Genomic DNA, 17,932 nt, shown 5'->3' on the forward strand with positions numbered 1-17,932 from the left:
CGTTAATCAGTTCAACTGTAAAAAGCTAAGGAGCATATTATTAGCAAAATGAGAAATATGCAAAAGTGAAATGCCAAAATGAGCACTTCTCAATTGGGATTAAATCAAAACAATCAGAATGGCTGAAAGAGAGCACAATAACACGAGCCATAAACGAATAAGAGCTAAGCAACTAATCAAATAAGAGTATAGGCAAAAATGAGATGCCAACAAAATGAGAGCTGGCCGAACTCCGTCGGCACTTACATGCGGTTGCGCTCGTGGCGGCACCTCGCGGCCCGTACGCAACACGCGCGCCTGCGACCGCAATGCACTCTTAGCGGTCGCGGCGGCGTCTAGCGGCCCGTACGCAAGTTCTGCGATTGCTGTTGCAGGTCGACCCTTAATCTATGATGTTACATGGCCCCCAATGTGGAGGGCGGTTAATTTATTAAATGCCTGACACATTTTGTCAGTTTACTCCGATCGCAAAATTTTATTTTAAATTTCAAATTACTATCCCTTTTTCTACCACCTTTACATTCAGTGGTTCACAAAATAGTAATTGATTATCACACATAATGATGTAAATACAAATCATTTTAGTCATATTTCAAAAGTATGTCGTCAGTAATACAAAACATTTTATTATGTATTCTTCTACCTCTATTGAATAGTAGGTATTGTATAATATTTCAGTTGATGTTTTAAGGTCAATATTTAATTATTTTACAGGTATTATTTAACTACATAAGCTGTAATGATTAACAGGCATTTACACTGTTTGAAAATTCATTGTATATACATTGTGACATTTACTGTACATGGAAACGTCTGGAAATTGTTTGTGCAGTTGAAATTTTTCTTTAGTGTACTTCGTTAATTTCGAAGGTACTACTTTAAAAATGTGTACGGAAATACACTCCTGCAAATGGAAAAAAGAACACATTGACACCGGTGTGTCAGACCCACCATACTTGCTCCGGACACTGCGAGAGGGCTGTACAAGCAATGATCACACGCACGGCACAGCGGACACACCAGGAACCGCGGTGTTGGCCGTCGAATGGCGCTAGCTGCGCAGCATTTGTGCACCGCCGCCGTCAGTGTCAGCCAGTTTGCCGTGGCATACGGAGCTCCATCGCAGTCTTTAACACTGGTAGCATGCCGCGACAGCGTGGACGTGAACCGTATGTGCAGTTGACGGACTTTGAGCGAGGGCGTATAGTGGGCATGCGGGAGGCCGGGTGGACGTACCGCCGAATTGCTCAACACGTGGGGCGTGAGGTCTCCACAGTACATCGATGTTGTCGCCAGTGGTCGGCGGAAGGTGCACGTGCCCGTCGACCTGGGACCGGACCGCAGCGACGCACGGATGCACGCCAAGACCGTAGGATCCTACGCAGTGCCGTAGGGGACCGCACCGCCACTTTCCAGCAAATTGCTCCTGGGGTATCGGCGAGGACCATTCGCAACCGTCTCCATGAAGCTGGGCTACGGTCCCGCACACCGTTAGGCCGTCTTCCGCTCACGACCCAACATCGTGCAGCCCGCCTCCAGTGGTGTCGCGACAGGCGTGAATGGAGGGACGAATGGAGACGTGTCGTCTTCAGCGATGAGAGTCGCTTCTGCCTTGGTGCCAATTATGGTCGTATGCGTGTTTGGCGCCGTGCTGGTGACCGCCACAATCAGGACTGCATACGACCGAGGCACACAGGGCCAACACCCGGCATCATGGCGTGGGGAGCGATCTCCTACACTGGCCGTACACCACTGGTGATCGTCGAGGGGACACTGAATAGTGCACGATACATCCAAATCGTCATCCAACCCATCGTTCTACCATTCCTAGACCGGCAAGGGAACTTGCTGTTCCAACAGGACAATGCACGTCCGCATGTATCCCGTGCCACCCAAGGTGCTCTAGAAGGTGTAAGTCAACTACCCTGGCCAGCAAGATCTCCGGATCTGTCCCCCATTGAGCATGTTTGGGACTGGATGAAGCGTCGTCTCACGCGGTCTGCACGTCCAGCACGAACGCTGGTCCAACTGAGGCGCCAGGTGGAAATGGCATGGCAAGCCGTTCCACAGGACTACATCCAGCATCTCTACGATCGTCTCCATGGGAGAATAGCAGCCTGCATTGCTGCGAAAGGTGGATATACACTGTACTAGTGCCGACATTGTGCATGCTCTGTTGCCTGTGTCTATGTGCCTGTGGTTCTGTCAGTGTGATCATGTGATGTATCTGACCCCAGGAATGTGTTAGTGAAGTTTCCCCTTCCTGGGACAATGAATTCACGGTGTTCTTATTTCAATTTCCAGGAGTGTATATAGCGCACACATATATCTATCCACCCTTTTGCTTCGAGAAGTTATTTTTCGAAAAGAATATGTGTCAGGTTGGCTCGAAAGACCCCAAATTATCCGAGTCCTTCGAGTAATGGTGTGGCCCATGTGCAGTTGCAGTGATATGGGACCCTTGATTCGTCTACATACGATTCTGGCAGTTGATACGTATGTAAGGATCCTGTCTGATCACCTACCCCCATTCATGTCTTCATGTCCACTGTGCATTCTGATGGACTTGGGCAATTCCAGCAGGACAATGCGACACCCCTCATGTCCAGAATTGCTGAAAAGTGGCTCCAGGAACACTCTTCTGATTTTAAACACTTTCCTGTGCACCAAGCTCCCCAGACATGAACATTATTGAGCATACCTGGGATATGCTGTTCAGAAGAGATCTGCACCCCCCGTACTCTTACGGATTTATGGACAGCCCTGCAGGATTCATGGTGTCAATTCTCTCCAGCACTACTCCTGATACGAGTATTAGACGAGTCCATGCCACGTCGTGTTGCGGGACTTTTGCGTGCTCGCGGGGCCCTACACGATGGCTCTTCAGTACAGTTCGCTGGTCTTGGGAGGGTGGGTGGGGAGGGTGGGGGCGAGGGGGAGTGGTTGGGGGTTTTTACTCTCTTAACCTATATTTGGTTTCCAGACATCACTCTCTTTCATTTCCACTGTCTTCTCTCTCTTTTACTCCTATTGCTGCTGTCCGCATCCTTTTCTCTTTGTATTTTACTGCCACTATCTCACCTCAGTTCTCTCTTTGGTTCCCACAGCTCTTGTCTTCATTCATCTCTCTTCCTCCTTCACTACCACTTTCTTTCTGCTACTATCACTGTCTCCTCTCTCTGTATCTCTACCACTGACACTGTCTCCTCTCTGTGCCAATGTCACTGTGATTGTGCTGCTCTCTTTGAACACACAAAAGCGCGAATATATTTGCATGCCAAACTTTTTGGCGAGGATGGCGAAATCAGGATCAAGGCGGCTGGTTCCCCACCTTTCTGTCAGAGTCGTTTAAAGAGGAGCATATTCCCTTTTTTGTGCGCCAACAGAAGCATTTTTTGGGTGGTTCCCTCCTTTCCCCTGTTACATCGGGGCATGTTACTTATATACATATAAGGAATTGTATACGTCATTAAAGTTTTAGCGGTTTACTAATAAACGTCAACACATTTACATAGTTTGACATTTATAAATATAAAGAAGAATGCTTAATATAAGGTTAACACAAAACTGTCTCCCATCCCGACAGGTTCATTATGCACTACTTTACATGAAAACGCACAAAATTTTTATGCTAGACCTAATATATACCAATATATTCCATGCTTGATTTGCAAGTACAAAGGATTTCAGCTCATAAAATCATTTTTTGTAAGCTGCTTATGCCGACAGGTGGCACCACCGAATTATTTGGGGGTGAAGCCAGCCTGTATAGGCATGAAGTGTCCATTATAGAGAGACAGCGCGTCGTAAGGTTTTAGTGGTGAAAAACTGGCTATTGAAAACGTAATTGTGTGGCCCCAGAACACTTTCAATAATCCCACAACTCTTGCCATGAGTTCATTACGACAGTTAAATCCACATTTACGCCTCAGAGCGGATATTATGTGTATATCTTACGTACATACACACGCTAACTTTGAACCTCTAGACCTCGCCAACGGACAGTCATATCAAAAAATGTTTCACGGCTCGGTTAGAGCTTCATCTTAAGAAATTATGGTAGAAATGTCGATAACTTACCATGTAAAGAAATTGTAGAAGTGGCCATCCCTACAACCGGTATTTTGGTACCGAAAAATAATCGTTTTAGGTGTTTTCTGACGAATCGCCAATGAGCAAACGGTGTATTTATAAGTCATCTAAGACCACACCTGATGTAAAAGATTCAACTAATTTGCTCAATACGTCTGGGGTGTAGGAAGTATGAAATGTTTAAATTTTGACCCTGTACTGTAGGAAAGCCACAGTATGCTCATTTGTCCAGTAGGCAGGCCTACACAAATGGTACAGGACCTGAGATATGATCGCTTGTAAAAGCACAGTTTCCACTCGATTTTTTGGAAAATACTGGTAGCTTGCACTACGTTAATAACTGTTAACAGATATTTACAGCACGAGTTTTCTTTGGAATCTGCAATCAGGCTAGCCAAATAACTTGATGAATGTCACAAAATCCTTGAGCAACAACCACTTACCTCGGATAAACTTTGAGTACGGCAATGTAGTTTCTCATTTGTTTGAGCTTTCATGCTAGTTGCAAAGAAAGCGGTAACAAGAGGTAGTTCTCATTACAATGCGGTATCAACAATAAAGTGTTTCTTTATATAAAATATTACAGAGTAAAAAAAAACAATCAAAACTAGTCTAGTTATAAGTTTTATTATAAAACATTACTTTTGTCTCGTTGTCCTACAAAAATTTGCTTTCCTGTCAATGCCGTCATGATATAGATTTCGCTATAAAAATTCTACATTTCTTTTACTGTTCAGTAACAATGTCACTGGCGTTAAGAAACATTACATTTCTTTCATTCCGCTCATTAGCATCAAATGAGAAACACTCAAGTCACCTCTGATCCAACAACTTCACATTTAAGTCAGCAGTCATCGGTTCTTATACGACAAAAAAATTTCAATCGAAGTGCAAGAAGTGAGTGGCAGCCCTCGTCATCAATATTGTCATGTCATTTTGTGGTAACATGTCGGTAACCTTGTCAACCAGATCCTTCTTTTAATCATTTTGTACCTCAAACTCGTTGCCTCCCCAGTTCTGTTCAGTGCTTCCTCATTAGTTACGTAATCCACCCATTTAATCTTCAGCATTCTTCTGTAGCACCACTTTTCAAAAGCTTCTATTCTCTTCTTGTCTAAACTGTTTATCGTCCATATACAGCTACATTGCATACTAATACCTTCAGAAAAGACTACCTATTCTATATTCAGCGTTAACAAATTTCTCCTCTTCATAAACGCTTTTCTTGCCATTACCAGTCCACATTTTATGTCCTTCCGCCGTTAGTCATTTTGTTGTCATATTTGAAAAGCCATCTACTGTTTTCAGTGCCTCGTTTTTCAATCTAATTCCTTCAGCATCACTTGATTTAATTCGATTACATTCCATTATCCTTCGTTTGCTCTTTCGTTGATTTTCATTTTATACTCTCCTTTCAAGGCACTGCCCATTCCGTTCAACTGCTCTTCCAAATCATTTACTATCTCTGACAGAATTACAAAGTCATCAGCAAACCTCAAAGTTTTCGTTCAATCTCCCTGAACCTACTCCAAATCTTGGTTTTGTTTCCGTTATTTCTTACTCAAAGTAAAGAATGAAAAATGTCAGTGATAGGCTGCGATCCTTGTCTCATTCTCTTCTCAATCGGCGCTTCCCTTTCGTGCCTGTCAACTATTACAATTGCCGTCTGGTTTCCAGTCAATATTGTCAAAAGTTTTCTCTTAGTCTACAAATGCTACAAACGTAGGTTTGCCTTTCCTTAATCTGCGTTATAAGATAAGTCGTAGGGTGAGCATTGCCTCACGTGTTCCTGTTCTCCGGAATCCAAACTGATCTTCCCCGAGGTATGACTCTGCAAGTTTTTTCACTTTTACATAAAAATTTCGTGTTAGTGTTATGAAACCATGACTTACTAAACTGATAGTTCGGTAATTTTCTCCCCTTTACAGCAACTGCTTTCTTTGGAATTGGAATTATTAATTCATCTTGAAGTCTGAGGGTATTTCGCCTGTCCTATACATCCTGCACACCAATGTAAGAGTTACGTCAGGGCTAACACACGCTATCAGTAATTCTGGCGGAATTCCCGAGGCCTAATCTCGCAGAATCGTATCTCCTATATCATCTTCATGTATTTCCTCTTCCATTTTTATAATATTGCTTTTGATTTCCATTCCCTTCTGTAGACCTTCTACACACTCCTTCCTCCTTTCAGCTTACCTTCGTATTGTTCAGCTGCTTCTATTTCCAGCTAAGACCTCTTTAATTTTCCTGTAGGTAGTATCTATATCCCCCTTAGTGAAATATGCTTCTAAATCCTTAAATATGTCCTACAGGCATTCCTGCTTAGACATTTTGCATTTCTTGTCAATCTAATTTTTTAAATTATCATAGTGGAATTTTGGGCTCAGTTGCCGTCCTTCAGCTTGAATCTAACGTTCCTAACTAATAAATTGTGTTCATAGTCCACATCTGCCACAGGAAATGCCTAACAATTTAAAATCTAGTTCCGAAATTTCTGTCTTATCATTATCTAATCAGTCTGAAACCTTCCGGTGCCTCCAGGTGTTTTCTATGTAGAGAACCTTCTTTCAATATTTTTAAACCAAGTGTTAGCGATGATTAAATCATGCTCTCTGCAAAACTCTACCAGGTGCCTTCCTCTTTCATTCCTTTCCCCTATTCGATATTCACCTACTATTTTTCCTTATCTTTCGTTTCCTACTTTGAATTCCAATCCCCCATCACAAATTTTCATCTCCATTAACTACATGAAAAGTCTCTTTTATATCATCAAACATTCTTCATAATCTGTGGGGCTATTTGGCATATAAACTGATACTACTGTCATTGGTGCGGGCTTCGAGTCTGTACTGGCAACGATAATGCGTTCACTATATTGTAAGAGGTCCATGATTAAGGAATTTGTTGCTAGCGCACTCGAGCAGATGTAATTTCGATGGATTACTCACACGCTGCCTGCGATATGTAAGCTATAAGAGACTCTCAGACCGGAGAGCAGTGTTGACTACAGTAGGAACTGTGTAGCAGTTGTAGTGCTAGTAGCGAGCAGTCGTGTGTATGAAGATGGCTGGGCCGGTCGTGGGGAGCTATGGCGGAGTCTGAGCGATATAATATAAGGTAAAAGCAGCCTCGCGCATGTGTAGTATTGTTGTATCAAGAACCATGTAAATGTTTAAAAAAATCTTTTAATAATAATCTTTTTTATAAAAATTAACTTTTGACATTCATTCATCTCAATTTAAAGAATTTACTAATTTCTCCAATCCATGGTCATCCCGATTATTGTAAAGTTCTTTCCTTTTATAGATGACAAATCTATCGGCCAGCACTGCACTGGGCTGTGCCAGAAAAATTTATTATAAGAGCAGATATATATATGCGTTATCCGGCGACTTCATTGGGGTAAGAATTTTCAATTTATTCAGTATGATCTTTCAAGGCCATGACGCAGCGCTGCTGACGTCCAAAATTTACCAGTTTAAATTCACAGTCATTATTGAAACGTTATAAGTGAGCGACAATTTTATTGAGAGGTTAGTCACATTGTATTATTGGTGGGTTACGGAATTCATTTATTGGGAGGTTACGCTGAATGCGACTGATATAATTGTATAATTATTTTATCTGTTGGGAGGTTACACTAAATGTCAATGTTATACATATTTTCACTGTTAGGTAGTTACGCTAAATGTGAATATCATACATATTTATATTTTTCTGTTGTGAAGGTTACAATATCCTTCATATAAGCTTGTCCGTATCTTCTTATTCATTACTAAACATACTCCTGCATTACCCCTATTTGATGTCCTATTTATAACCCTGTACTCACCTGACCAGAAGTCCTGCTACTCCTGCCACTGAACTTCACTAATTCCCAAGATATTTAATTTCAACCTATCCGTTTCCCTTTTTATATTTTCTAACCTACCTCACTGATTAACGGATCTAATATTCTACGTTTCGATCCGTAGAACGCCAGGTACCACTCTCCTGATAACGACATCCTCTTGAGTAGTCCCCACCCGGATATTCGAACTGGGAACTTGTATGCCTCCGGAATATTTCACCCAAGAGGATGCCACCATCATGCCCTCGGCAAAAATTATGTCTAATATCTCCTTGTTTTCAGCTGTTCGTAGTACTAGAAAAGCAGCGTCGATTTGCTTTATATTAGCAGGCGATATCAGTCAGTCGTCCAGACTGTCTCTGGAACTGTGAAAAGGCTGCTGCCCTCTTCAGTAACCAGACGTTTGTCATAATGAGGTGGCGAAATTCGACAAGTACGTTATCACTGTAATTCTCAGTAATGAAAGAGGACTGCGAATTTTTGTGTAGAAAAAAGAAAATTTGGCAATGAGTAATCTCACACAATCCAACGCCCTTCCTAAGTATGAGAGAAATTTTCATCCCCTTACTTTGAGCAAGATGTGTAACGAGAGTTACAGAGTGCCTAACAGTTGTGACTCTCAACATTATCGTATAGTCCAAATATCCAAGATGGTCACACTCCCAGCCACATGATCATGACGTCACTTCTTGTTTAGGAATTCATATGTACTGAATTAAATCTCCGATATATGAATACCCCTTGTCACCGAGTTAGTTGCTGATATAATTTCTATAACTGAATCTTGAATAAACAGGCAGTATTCTGTGGTGTTTTTTGGGAAGTGTGTAGGTATCTGCATTTCAGTTTTCTCTGACGGACGATTTCAGTCTTCCTTCGTGTTGATGTCACCAAAATGTATGGGGCCCTTCAGAAACACTGTAAGACCCATGAGCGGAACTTCTCCTTAGTACTCTCTATCTGTAATACAGTGACTAAATTTAAAACGCTTACTCAGTATTCTTTCTGCTACAATCGAATGACTAATTCATACATACATTATTCCTTGTTCCCTAGATCATGAATATGACATTTCATAATGATGTGGAAAGTGTCACTTTAACGTAAGTTTTCTTTACTGAAAATAATTAAGTTTTTGCAGTTACTTCTTGATATCTAAAAATTCATCTATTGAACTTTTTTAGATGATTCAGATATAACTTCAACTCTGTTATGTCTACTTCACTGTATATGCTGCATTCACAGGAAATCAGATTTCTGTTTGTCCGAAACGCTGGTTGGACAGTTGTATTCAGTTTAATTTGCCATGTATATCTCCTAATTCCTTATGGAACACATTCTATTAAATCACAATGAGGGAATGCTCGAGTGACGCTTAGATCATTTCTTAAGATGTTCCACAATGATATCTGCTCTTTCTCGCACATTCGTTTCTGGAATTTCCTGGTACATTTTTTCGAGCTCAATTTCCGTCTAGGTGTATGCACTATCTGAGATTTTACATTTAGTGTCTTGTCTGTTGCGAATCAGTACAAGCTCACGGCGAGCGTATACGATTCCCATCTCGTTTCCATACATGTAGTCTATCAGTTATTTGTTCACCATCGAAATCCCCAAGTTATCCGTCTTGATATCTAATTGATATACTTAATACTGAGACGTATCATATCGTAACTGGCACATAAATGGATATAGTGATTCCACAATTTTATATCCAGGTGCTACTGCAGGTCAGTGCTTAGATAACATGTGTTTAGAAGCAGCACCGTGGAATGAACCTCAAGAAGACCTTCAGTAACTGCATAGAAAATTAACATTCTGAATATGTAGTGGGAGTCTTTCTGTCTTTAAGGTTCCTTTTACAGTTCATGTCTCCCAAGACCTAAACTTCTGCATATATTGTCATGTATATTAAAGTCAATGAATATACTGCTGATCATTTTAGAATTTTAGTATGTGTGATGTTCAGTTTGGCACGGATTCTTTTCGTTGTTTCTGAGATATGTACGTAGTCATTCTCGACGGTTTTGTGCTCTATGTGCCTCAACATGGCGAAAATAGTGTCATCGAGTTCGTAAGTTTCACGTTTATACACTCTGTCCAGAATTTCCTGAGCACCTATCACATAATAAAGGTAGAAGTTATTGTTCCTCGATATAATATTCAGTATAGAATTGTAGGTAAATAAATTTAACAAAGAAATTTCGTAAGTGCGCCGAGGCTAATTTAGTTTAGGGGTAAAAACAAGAGTCATAATCGAGTTTTTACCAGACAGGCTAAACGTTAGACCATGCTCGATGACTCCCTCTGAGATTCTGTCAATAAGTTTTAAGATTCGCTGATATATCTAGAGTTCAGAACCGTTAAATAATAGCGTCCATAGCTCCGACTTTTAGGTGACTGAAGGCCACTGTAGTTGTACTTCATTGCTTAGTTTTTGGAATGTGACATTATTTCTGTTGGAGGTGGTAAATGGTCGAAACTATCCGATATAAATACAACATCACGCTTCTTCTTGTAAGATACCCAATGTGAAACAGCTTCACTTTCTGTATGGAAGTTGGCAATCACCCTCTTGTATCTTTTAGGCATTGTGGTTAAAGTATCTCTAATAAACACATCCCGAAAAGGTGGTGTTTCCAGTTTTTCATCATAATACTCTAAGACAATATTAATAAAACCTCTGATTGGAAGACTGTCTAAACAGAACATTTTTGTCAATTACGAACTACTATTCATAGTTGGTCCAGGAAATAAACCACTTCATTCAAAAATAGCTACTGCTTTCACTACATGATTACGTCTTTGCTTTTTATTCATCTGTTTGCAAAAGGGTTTTACATAATGGAGTACCTCAGCAATCCCCACCACACCACCAGATGATCCTCAAAGTGCTAATTGTGCAGCAAATATTGGAGTGAGAAGTAACACTCCACCTGTTTTTGGGATGGATAATATATGTTCCCTGCAGAGTGATTTTGCTTTTGAGGAAACTGTAAAATAATTTCACGAGATGTCACAGCTGCTATGCGTCACTTCTTCTTCTCCTTCTCCTTCTTTCTTTTCTTGCTCTCCGCCTTTTTCAACCCGTTACCACTTTCATTTTAGCTTTCATCACACAAGTTACTGCTAAAGCACTTAGCTTTTCCTGATCTTACCGTATTTTGCCTTTAATCTACGCCATGTCCGTCGGCCAAAATCTGTTGTCCTTAATGCCTGTCTGACAAACTGTCTGGTTGTACTGCATAAGTGATGCCAAGTTCCTTAAATCCTGCAATTAATGGGCTGCGTTCGTTCCGTCAACGTTGTTGCTGGCTGCAGTATGTTTAAGAAGTCCTATGGATAAACTGTTAATCACACGATTAAGGATGGATCCACCTTGCACCTTCTTCTTCTTGTCCATAGCTCTAATTTCATATCAAGAATAATGTACCAGAACGTAGACAATGCTTTTGTGCATTAGTTGCTGCAATATGGAAGAATCCTTAGTTTGTTTGAAGATGTGATTCAAGAACTGTGCACTTCTACTTTCCATCAGACATATCACCGATGAAAGCAGGTTTTAAACACATAATCGCAAGGAATATGGAAAACTATTCCCACATAGAATTTTTGGTTGTTTTAACTGTGGAAAGACGCATGTGATTATTAACCTTCTCCTTCACGAAAATGGTCTATATATAATCCAAACCCCTCAGTAATGTAAGAATACATTTCTATGTAAAGTGTCTGAAGAACTGTATGATTTCATATTTTCAAGTGAGAAGAGATTTTTATTTTCAACAATATTGATTGCGACAAGCATACTATGAGGGCATACTTCTCTACAGATCACCAGTATGTGCACATATCATTTATCGGTGTCAAAGATATAGCAAATTATTGAGACAAAAAAAATGGCTCTGAGCACTATGGGACTCAACTGCTGAGGTCATTAGTCCCCTAGAACTTAGAACTAGTTAAACCTAACTAACCTAAGGACATCACAAACATCCATGCCCGAGGCAGGATTCGAACCTGCGACCGTAGCGGTCTTGCGGTTCCAGGCTGCAGCGCCTTTAACCGCACGGCCACTTCGACCGGCATTATTGAGACAGTTAATTAAAGGCAGTGCTAACGTAAATATTCTTTGCCAACAAGATGAATGCAGTTTGTGGCTGTATATACCAATCATATGACATTCTATGCTCGAAATGTGCAAACAGACATGGAGTGAGAGTGCATATAGTTACCAAGTTAAAAGCAATGATGGTGAATTAAATAGTGGGCAGTGTCATATTAGTCTAGATAACTATATTTCTCTGGACATCAAACGATAAATTTGAGCAGCTCTCTGTTGTGGTACAAACTGCGACGTTTGGTTGTTTTCAGTTCAGATATTGAACGAGCGTTGTGTCAACATATCTCTCAGTTACACTGGACAAAAGGTTCATGTCAGAAGTTAGGAGCTGAAATATAAACGAAATCTCGACACGGAACTGGCGTTACTGCAAAAAAATGTTGGCTGAATCTTGAGAGTCTGTCCTGGAAGTGGTATTTAGACCTTTTCTCAACCGATACGGAGATTTATTAAAGAAGGACATCTATTTTGAAGGAGAAAAGACAGACTACGACAAAGAAGCTGAAGCCAAAGAAAACAATGCATTGATGAAAGCAGCAGAAGAAGATTATGAATAGAATGAGGTATATGATGACGGAAATGAGAAAGAGTGATGAAATAAAATTATGAGAGAGACACGGGATAAATTGACAAATATAATATTTTAGTAGATAAATAGGTAATGCAGTTTATTGTATACACTATTAGATTTGATCCGATAGCAAGAGTGTGGATGGTTGGTGATTCACAAGTCCACGTCCAAAGGGAAAAATTTAAGCATTTAAAAAACTAAAATACAAATAAACTCCATCCGCAAAGGCCTTGGAAGGCCCAATGGTACCGACTGGATCGGCCATCGTGTCATCCTCAGCCCACAGGCGTCACTGGATGCGGATATGAAGGGGCGTGTGGTCAGCATACGACTCTCCCGGTCGTATGTCAGTTTACGAGGCCGGAGCCGCTACTTCTCAATCAAGTAGTTCCTCAGTTTGCCTCAAAAGGGCTGAGTGCACTCCGCTTGCCAACAGCACTCGGCAGAACGGATGGTCACTCATCCAAGAGCTAGCCCAGTCCGACAGCTCTTAACTTCGGTGATCTTACGGGAACCGACGTTATCACTGCGGCAAGAAAGTAGGCAACAAAATTTAAGCATTTACAAATGGTGATCGGGAATGAGGAGATAGCACAATCTATTGTTTAAAACTAAACTTTCTAGAACGAGCTGCAGATTATACGATCTTCAAAAATACAAAAATAGGTTAAAATTCTCAGGGGTAACCCTGTACCAAAAAAAAAAAAAAAAAAAAAAAAAAAATAAAAACTGCTTCTACCACAACGGATATAAATATACCAATATCACTAAGTCTGATTTAGATAAAAGTGATGGCGAATCATGATGACGACATAAATATCAGTGAGGGAGAGAATGAGCATGCACTTGACATTCGCGACTAGAAGACACTCTCCAGTTATCAGCAGTATATATCGATTTTCTTGACAGTAACATTCTGAATGAATTGTTGGACAGATTAGTTTTCTTACCAGCTTTGAAATTGGCAAGCAATAATTCACATGATAATTAAATAAAGACTATTGAAGTTAAGTTTCAGGAGACATCGATTACTGTTTGAAGTTTATGATGGCTGTGAAACATATTAAAATGAAATACCCGATTTCAGAGTGGGAAGTGGCATAGGAGAACTTTCCGTGAGTTGAAAGACACCCACAGAAAGTACATTTCGCAGATTTGGGAATAGTTCACCTTATAATTGTTTGGGATTTTCCGTATCGAACAGCAGTCTGGATCATGGGAACAGATGGTGGGAGATTGAACCTGATTTCAGAGTAGAGTTGAAATTAGATGTCGAATTAAAAGTACAGGGCCAGTATTACGATATCATCTTGACAAATGGATGATGCGTCGTGAACTGACACGTGAGATGCCATTCTGTCAAGCACATATCTAATCCTGTCTCCCAGCTAGCCCAGTGGCTGCCCACATCTCTTTAATCAGCTCATAAATGATAGCTCAGCTTGTCATCTGTTTCTGGCGATGAGTTCAACATTGTCAATTAATTTTTTACCTCAGAACTGTGGGTATTACCAGCCAATGAAACCATGTAGCACAGAAGTGAAGGGAGACAAGAGCTCCGTCTGGGTTTCTTCAATCTGCACCTCTTCAAGCTTTTGTTTCCTATTCCTTGAAATGTGGAATAGAAACTTGATGACAGCATAGAAGTAAAGCTGCAACAGGTGCATTTGATGCTGCATTGCATTTTGCTTGCCTAAGCATATCTGTAGATACACAAAGCTTTGAGATCATGTGTTACTCGTATGTTTCAGCAATATAGGACTTGTCACAACTTGCTCAGTACTGTCACAGTTTACTGACTTATGGCTAAGTCGGTAAATATGAACTAATTTCAAAATTGTGACTTAGCATGAAGTTGTGTTATAAAAGCAGAGCCCCTACTGTGAGTAGTGTGTTATTGTTGCTGGACGGACATAACCATCATATTTTCTCCATCGTTCAATACTTTACTGTTTCTGGACACAAAATGTAAGTCTGTGGTAGGTTACATCCTACTTCTACCAAGAAAATTTGTATTTTCGTTTTCAATTACTTGTAGTAATTCAAGAAATCGGAGATTCTTCTGCTTCCATATTGCAGAACTTAATCAGTCTGTCTCAGCACCATAACTAAAACAAAGATCGGCTGTCGAAAAATTGTTTCTACCTGATGGAAAAGGCAGTTTTTTGTGACAGCAAGAGATTGGTGCATTATAGGTCGTTATTTAAAAACTCCAAGCTGAGAGGGCTAAATGGCAAGTTGGATACCTACATGAACTTGGGGGAAACAGTTCAGATTTAGAAGAGGGAAAGGAATATGAGATGTTATAGGCCTTGTAAGTCCTTAGGGGGAAGGTGTTGTTTTTATTGTTTTGGAGAAAGCTTTCAACGGAGTTAAATGGAACAAGCTGATTTTGATGAATAATAGAGTATACTGGAAGGAGAGACGATTGTTACAGGACGAATATTTACAACAGAAAGTAAGAGTAAGGGCTCGAAAAAAACTGTCGGAAGTAAGCAGTATTGGAAGGGCCGTTAGACAGTTATTGTTACCTCTCCCCTTTGCTATTTGTAAGAGATATTACGAAAGGCTAAGTTCCAAAAAGAGGAGTATATATTGGTTGGAAGAGAATATAAAGGGTAAAACTAGATTATGACGTGGCATTAGTGACTGAAAATGAACTGAGTTTAAATAAAATGCTAAAAGATGTGATTGAAATTTATATATCATAAAGGATGAGAAACACTACCGGAAAACCAAAGAATATGATAATCGGCACAGGAAATATACTGACAAATATTATGATAGGACAAGTTATTACTAGCCCAGTAAGAGCTTTTAAATATCTTGGAAATATTTTCACTAAAGAACTGAGATGTTATCAGAACGTGAAAGCTCACATTTTTACAGCGAATGAGACATTAGATTGGAAAAGGAGATTATAAAGTGCCAAACGGATAAAAGTCTGCAGAAAAGGTTCGTCAAGTGTTTTGTCAGGAATGTGTCACTTTATCGGGCAAAAACATGGATTCTGGGATGGAAGAATGAAAAAAGGATAGAAGCAGTTGAGATTTGTATGTGGGGGAGATTGTAGATAATAAGCTGGTTAGTAATAATGAACAAAGAAAGTGTTTTGGAAAGGATAAGGTGAAGCAGAGGAAGCAAAAATAATAGACAGAAAATTCGTTAAGACAGAAGTACATACTAATAGACGCTTGGAACGACTAGCTTGCGGGAGGACACACAAAATGACATTAAGGGAAGCGGAAATTACGCGAACCTGACGAGGATGGCTCAAGACAGGAGAACGTGTAGTGTTACTCACAAGGGAACCTCCCCATCGCACCCCCCTCAGATTTAGTTATAAGTTGGCACAGTGGATAGGCCTTGAAAAACTGAACACAGATCAATTGAGAAAACAGGAAGAAGTTGTGTGGAACTGTGAAAAAATAAGCAAAAATATACAAACTGAGTAGGTCATGCGAAGATATGCAACACCAAGGACATTGGGAACGCAGGAGCGTCGTGGTCACGTGGTAACGTGCGCGGCTGCGGAACGAAAGGACCTTGGTTCGAATCTTCCATCGAGTGAAAAGTTAAAATTTTTATTTTCAGTTTATGTGACAAACTCTTATGTTTTCATCACTTTTTTGGGAGTGATTATCACATCCACAAGAAAACCTAAATCGGGCAAGGTAGAAGAATCTTTTTACCCATTCGCCAAGTGTACAAGTTAGGTGGGTCGACATCATATTCCTGTCATGTGACGCACATACCGTCACCAGTGTCGTATAGAATACATCAGATGTGTTTTCCTGTGGAGGAATCGGTTGACCTATGACCTTGCGATCAAATGTTTTCGGTTCCCATTGGAGAGGCACGTCCATTCGTCTACTAATCGCACGGTTTTGCGATGCGGTCGCAAAACACAGACACTAAACTTATTACAGTGAACAGAGACGTCAATGAACGAGCGGACAGATAATAACTATGCAAAAATAAAGAAAGTAAAATGTTCACTCGAGGGAAGACTTGAACCAAGGACCTCTCCTTCTGCAGCCGCTCACGCTACCACGGGACCACGGAGCGCCTGAGCTCACGTTCTTCTTGATGTTGCCTATGTGGCCCACGCACTATTCAGTTTGTATATTTTGCTTATTTTTTCACAGTTCCACACAACTTCTTCCTGTTTTCTCAATTGATCTGTGTTCAGTTTATCAAGGTCTATCCACTGTGCCAACTTATAGCTAAATCTGAGGGGGGTGCGATGGGGAGGTTCCCTTGTCAGTGACAACCTACATTTGGGCAGAATACTAACACATGAAGCTGAGGGTTATTCAATAAATACTGCTCCTATTTTTTTCCTTTTTTTAAGTTGTTTCAAATTTGATATTCTTTTGCGTGCGTGTAAAATTTAAAATAACTCTAACAGATGGCAGGGCCACATTGAACTGTGAGAATGACATCTGCCCAAGACACTCGTTCTAAACAACGTGCTGCAATTAAGTTCATTGTTGCGGAAATAAAAACGGTGGTGAACATCCATAACTTTCGTGGGCAGTGTGTGGTAATGGTCCAGTTGATAGGCATGCAGTTGTTCGACGGGTAAAAGTGTTAAAGCGTCAAGAAGTGCTAAAACTGAGCTCCATGATCAGCCATGTTCGGGACGACCTGTCACGATTACTGTTTCCAACGTGGTGAATCGATCGGATGGCGTTAATCTTTGTAATCATGCAGGTAGGAGCATAACAACTCGACAGCTGGTTCTACAGCATTCGAAGAGCATTGTAAAACCCTAGGATGTTCTACAGTGTGCTCAGCGTGGATTCCGCGAATGCTCATAACAGATCACAAGATTAAGAGGAAAGCTGTTTCAGCTGAACTGGTGCGCTAGTTTGAGGCCTATGCAGAGACCTTTCTGTGACAAATCGTTACAGTCGATGAAACATCACATTGAGCTGGAAACAAGAAAGAAGTTGCAAAATTTGCAACATCTTGGATAACCAAAAAAGAAGAAACTCAAGGTAGCTCCCTTCGCAGCAGTCTTTTGGAAAAGAAAAGTCGTCGGTCTCGTGGATCTGTTGACAAAAGGGACACTCGATAATTCATAGGCATACGCCAAGGCTGTGAACGAACTCAAGAACAACCGTGTTGTGTCTGCAAGGATCCAAAATAAATCTTGGTTCAAAAATGGTTCAAATGGCTCTGAGCACTATGGGACCTAACATCTGAGGTCATCAGTCCCCTAGAACTTAGAACTACTTAAACCTAACTAACCTAAGGACATCACACACATCCATGCCCGAGGCAAGATTCG

The 17,932-nt window shown here is 40.6% G+C and overlaps 1 protein-coding gene across 1 annotated transcript in view; it reads right to left on the reverse strand.

Moving 5' to 3' along the window:
• Positions 1-17,932, reverse strand: part of LOC124789950 (solute carrier family 22 member 7-like) — a 134,126-nt gene that overhangs the window by 21,606 nt on the left and 94,588 nt on the right. The window lies entirely within an intron of this gene.

This window comes from Schistocerca piceifrons, chromosome 3 (assembly GCF_021461385.2).
Source record: "Schistocerca piceifrons isolate TAMUIC-IGC-003096 chromosome 3, iqSchPice1.1, whole genome shotgun sequence".
Classification (NCBI taxonomy): Eukaryota; Metazoa; Arthropoda; class Insecta; order Orthoptera; family Acrididae; genus Schistocerca; species Schistocerca piceifrons.